Raw genomic sequence first — 6,000 nt, forward strand, 5'->3', positions numbered from 1 at the left:
CGCCTCAAAAACAAACAAAACAAGTCGCATCTTTCATGTCCTAAAGCACCACGTCGTCGGAAAACATTCAAATGGTTGCCCGTTTGCTCGTGTGAATTTTTCCTTTCCTTAAACTATCAGGAGAATCTCGATTCTCCTGCATTTAATTAATTCTGGGATCACCTCAGCCACTTTAACCAGAAATCGGCGATATCTAGACACCGCTCCTCTGAGAACATTTTGACAACGTGACAAAAGACATTGCCAATCTAATAATGGGGATGGAGTGGAGGAGACAAAACTACAGATTCCGATTTGCATCCTGAAATCCTTAATTGCACACAATTCGGCCTGTTTTATTAGAGTCCGGGCGGAAGTGCGACACCGAGTCCTCCAAGACTAACTGGAGGGTTAAATTATAAGGTTACTAATCCGCCCTCCTTACCAAGGGCCTAAAGGGACTCTGCCCCTTTCTGCTGCAGTGCCATCTGCTGGCTGCAGTCCACTTGGTTATCCAGAGGGAAAACTGCCAAAACATCCTCTGGAAGCTGACCTGGAAAGGCAAGCCAAAGTCTAGTGCAGGGCAGACGCCTTGAGAAAATATACATACATGCAGAAAGAAAAAGAAAAAAGAAAAAGAAAAAGGCAGAATATATACGGGACAAAACCTAGGACAAGGCCAGGCAGCCATCAGTTTACATATATGTTTGCACATTCACACACAAATTCCCCTGCCCAAAAGAACTGTTCAGGATCACTCAAAACAGAACAAAAGCTCAATTGTGTAGGCCTAACAGCAGCAGCTGTCCGGGCACGGCTCACACCTGTAATCCCAGCACTTTGGGAGGCTGAGGCAGGCGGATTACCTGAGGTCAGGAGTTCAAGACCACCCTGACCAACATGATGAAACCCCGTCTCTAAAAAAATACAGAAATTAGCCTGGCGTGGTGGCGTGCGCCTGTAATCCCAGCTACTCAGAAGGCTGAGGCAGGAAAATCGCTTGAACCCGGGAGGCGGAGGTTACAGTGAGCCAAGATTGCACCACTGCACTCCAGCCTGGGCGACAGAGCAAGATTCTGTTTCAAAAAATAATAATAATAATAATTGCCCCTCTTTGACCGGGCACAGTTGCTCACGCCTGTAATTCCAGCACTTTGGGAGGCTGAGGTGGGCGGATCACCTCAGGTCGGCAGTTTGAGACCATCGTGACCAATGTGGAGAAACCCTATCTCTAGTAAAAATACAAAATTAGCCAGGCATGGTGGCACATACCTGTAATCCCAGCTACTTGGGAGGCTGAGGCAAGAGAACCACTTGACCCGGGGAGGCAAAGGTTGTGGTGAGCCGAGATCCTGCCATAGCACTGCAGCCTGGGCAACAGAGTTAAACTCTGTATAAAAAAAAAAAAAAAGAAAGAAAAGAAAGGAAAAAAAAATTGCCCCTCTTTTAATCCTACAGCCATCACCCTAACACTCACAATTGCCTGATTACTCCTGTTTTAGAAATAAACCAAGGTTTAGGGTAAGGACTGCCAAGTATTACACTGGCACAATAATTCCAGTCTTCTGAAAGCAGGACTAGAAAATTTTCCTCCATACCACACTGGTGTTTCCTTTGACAGTAACCACTACCTACTGAATGATGCCTAAGTCCTTAGCCTGCTATTCAAGGCCTTCCAATAGTATTTTCCACTGTTCCCTATATGGACTTTAAGCTTTGTCTATAAAGACTATGTTCTTCAGTTACAGTCTTTGCTTTCTCACTTTTGCTCATGCCATTCACTTTTTAGAGATAATTTTTTCTCCACCTTTTTTTAACTAGATGAAAACCTCTCCAATTTTTGTCATGCTCTGAAAGACAAGTTTTTCCTCTTCAGTAACTCTCAGAGGTTAGAATAAAAGTTAATCGGCCAGGCGTGGTGGCTCACGCCTGTAAGCCCAACACTTTGGGAGGCCGAGGCGGGAGGACCACCTGAAGTCAGGAGTTCGAGACCAGCCTGGCCAGCATGGTGAAACCCCGTGTCTACTAAAAATTCAAAAAAAATTAGCCGGGAGTGGTGGCAGGTGCCTGTAATCCCAGCTACTTGGGAAGCTGAGGCGAGAGAATCGCTTGAACCCAGGAGACGGAGGTTGCAGTGAGTTGAGATTGTGCCATTGCACTCTATCCTGGGCAACAGAGTGAGACTCCACCTCAAAAAAAAAAAAAAAAGCCCAGGTGCAGTGGCGTCACGCCTGTAATCCCAGCACTTTGGGAAGCCAAGGCAGGCAGATCACCTGAGGTCAGGAGTTCAAGACCAGCCTAGCCAACATGGTGAAACCCCATCTAAAAAAACAAAACTAAAAACACAAAAATTAGCCAGGCATGGGGGTGTGTGCCTCCAATCCCAGATACTCGGGTGGCTGAGGTAGGAAAATTGCTTCAGACTGGAAGGCGAAGGTTGCAGTGAGCCGAGATTGTACCACTGCACTCCAGCCTAGACAACAGAGTGAGACTCCCTCTCAAAAAAAAAAAAAAAAAAAAAAGAATAAAATTTAAAGACTGGGCATGGTCGCTCATGCCTGTAATCCCAGCACTTTGGGAGACTGAGGTGGGTGGATCACTTGGGGTCAGGAGTTGGAGACCAACCTGGCAACATGGTGAAACCCTGTCTCTACTAAAAATACAAAAATTAGCTGAGCATGGTGATGTGTCTGTAATCCTAGCTACTTGGGATGCTGAGGCAGGAGAATCACTTGAACCAGGGAGACAGAGGTTGCATTAAGCCGAGATCGGGCCACTACACTCCAGCCTGGGAGACAGAGCAAGACTATGTCTCATAAAACAAAACAAAAAAAAAAATTAAGGATGAAATCAAAGCTGAAAAACCATCAGGAGTGATGAATTGGCAAATTACTTTTTTTTTTTTTTTTTCCCAGACGAAGTCTCATTCTGTTGCCCAAGCTGGAGTGCAGTGGTGCGATCACGGCTCACTGCAACCTTCACTTCCTGGGTTCAAGGAATTCTCCTGCCTCTCCTCCCAAGTAGTTGGAACTACAGGCACGTGCCAGCATGCCCAGCTAAGTTTTGTTTTTTTAGTAGACATGGGGTTTTACTATGTTGGCCAGGCTGGTGTTGAACTCCTGACTGTGTGATCCACCGGCCTCAGCCTTCCAAAGTGCTGGGAATACAGGCCTGAGCCACCGCGGCCAGTGGCAAATTATGATTTTTATTTTATTTTATTTTTGAGACAGAGTCTCGCTCTGTTGTCCAGGCTGGAGTGCAGTGGTGCAATCTCAGCTCACTGCAAGCTCCGCCTCCCGGGTTCACGCCATTCTCCTGCCTCAGCCTCCCGAGTAGCTGGGACTACAGGCGCCCGTCACCACGCCTGGCTAATTTTCTGTATTTTTAGTAGATACGGGGTTTCGCCATGTTAGCCAGGATGGTCTCAATCTCTTGACCTCGTGATCCGCCCACCTCGGGCTCCCCAAAATGCTGGGATTACAGGTGTGAGCCACTGCGCCAGGCCTCAAATTACTATTTTTAAAAGGCAGTGATAATGCACAGAGCGTTTTATTCTTATTAAAGTTTTTTTTTTACTCTGCTCAAAATTTACTTTTCTCTTTCTTCATTTTCCACGTCTGTCTCTATTCTTCCTACTTTTTTTCTCCCACTCTTAAATTTATTTCTTCTTTCTCACTCCACCGATTTTTTTTTTTTTTGAGACGGAGTCTCACTCTGTCTCCCAGGCTGGAGTGCAGTGGTGCAATCTCAGCTCGCTGCAAGCTCCTCCTCCCGGGTTCACCCCATTCTCCTGCCTCAGCCTCCCGAGTAGCTGGGACTACAGGCGCCCGCCACCACACCCGGCTAGTTTTTTTTTTTTGTATTTTTAGTAGAGACGGGGTTTCACCATGTTAGCCAGGATGGTCTCGATCTCCTGACCTCGTGATCCGCCCGTCTCGGCCTCCCAAAGTGCTGGGATTACAGGCTTGAGCCATCGCGCCCGGCCTTTTTTTTTTTTTTTTTTTTTTTTTTTTTGAGACGGAGTCTCGCTCTGTCTCCCAGGCTGGAGTGCAGTGGTGCAATCTCAGCTCACTGCAAGCTCCGCCTCCCGGGTTCACCCCATTCTCCTGCCTCAGCCTCACCAGTAGCTGGGACTATGCAGGGGCCCGCCACCACGCCCGGATAATTTTTTGTATTTTTAGTAGAGACGGGGTTTCACCATGTTAGCCAGGATGGTCTCAATCTCCTGACCCTGTGATCTACGCGCCTCGGCCTCCAAAGTGCTGGGATTACAGGCTTGAGCCACCGCGCCCGGCTTTTTTTTTTTTTTTTTTTTTTTTTTGAGACGGAGTCTCGCTCTGTCTCCCAGGCTGGAGTGCAGTGGTGCAATCTCAGCTCACTGCAAGCTCCGCCTCCCGGGTTCACCCCATTCTCCTGCCTCAGCCTCACCAGTAGCTGGGACTATGCAGGGGCCCGCCACCACGCCCGGATAATTTTTTGTATTTTTAGTAGAGACGGGGTTTCACCATGTTAGCCAGGATGGTCTCAATCTCCTGACCCTGTGATCTACGCGCCTCGGCCTCCCAAAGTGCTGGGATTACAGGCGTGAGCCACTGTGCCCTGCTCCCTCCACCATATTTTTTCTTTTTCATGTTGTATAAGATATTTTACATTTTTTTAATTGAATAGAGTGAGTCTTACCAGGCTATTTCAAAATTAGTTGTAGCAAGACTTTTATATTCTAAAAAAAAAATGTTGGCCAGGTGCGGTGGCTCACGCCTGTAATCCCAGCACTTTGGGAGGCCTAGGTGGGCAGATCACGAAGTCAGAGATCATCCTGGCCAACATGTGAAAACCCGTCTCTACTAAAAATGCAAAAATTAACTGGGCGTGGTGGCAGGCACCTGTAGTCCCAGCTATTCGGGAGGCTGAGGCAGGAGAATCGCTTGAACCAGGGAGAAGGAGGTTGCAGTGATCTGAGATAGCGCCACTGCACTCCAGCCTGGTGACAGAGCAAGACCTCATCTCAAAAAAAAAAAAAAAAAGTTCAGTTTTCTGTGAAATTGAGTTAGCTCCTTTCTAAGGTTATTGGAGGATTAAGTGAATTACTATTTACTGAAGGGGTGGCCTGCCCCTCCACACCTGTGGGCGTTTCTCATTAGGTGGAACGAGAGACTTGAGAAAAGAAATCAGACACAGAGACAAAGTATAGAGAAAGAAAGAGTGGGCCCAGGGGACCGGCGCTCAGCTTACAGAGGACCCACGCCGGCACCCGTCTCTGAGTTCCCTTAGTATTTATTGATCATTATCTTTACCATCTTAAAGATAAGGGAGTGGCTGGACAATAGGATCATTGTAGGGAGGAAATCAGCAGTAAGACATATGGATCAAGATCCCTGTGACATGAACAAGTTCAAAGGAAAATGCTGTGCCTTGAGATGCATATGCAAACATCTCCATAAACCTTTTAGCAGCATTGCTCCAGCAAGTCCCACCTTATTCCGTAAGACGGTTTTCTCCTATCTCAGAAAACAGCATACAATCGGGTCTTACACTGAGATGTTCCATTGCCCAGGGACGGGCAGGATTTTTAACCAACAAGCTGCCTTCGGGCACTTGTTTAACAAAGACACATCCTGCACAGCCCAAAATCCATTAAACCTTGAGTCACAACAGCACATGTCTCTTGCAAGGACAAGGTTGGGGGTAGGGTCACAGATTAACAGCATCTCAGATACAGAACAAAATGGAGTCTCTTATGTCTACTTCTTTCTATATAGACACAGTAACAGGCTGAGCTCTCTTTCTTTTCCCCACAATTTACAACAATATCTGACATGAGTAAGTGTTCCATAAATGATAGCTATTATTGTTGTTGTTCATTTGTTTAAAAAGTATCTGTGGTTGGCCTGGTGGCTCACACCTGTAGCCCTGGCACTTTGGGCGCTGAGGTGGGCAGATCGCTTGAGCTCAAGAGTTCAAGACTGGCCTGCACAATATAGTGAAAGCCCGTCTCTACAAAAAAATACAAAAATTAGCCAG

The sequence above is a fragment of the Trachypithecus francoisi genome, unplaced genomic scaffold (genome assembly GCF_009764315.1).
Source record: "Trachypithecus francoisi isolate TF-2019V2 unplaced genomic scaffold, Tfra_2.0 Lachesis_group5, whole genome shotgun sequence".
NCBI lineage: Eukaryota > Metazoa > Chordata > Mammalia > Primates > Cercopithecidae > Trachypithecus > Trachypithecus francoisi.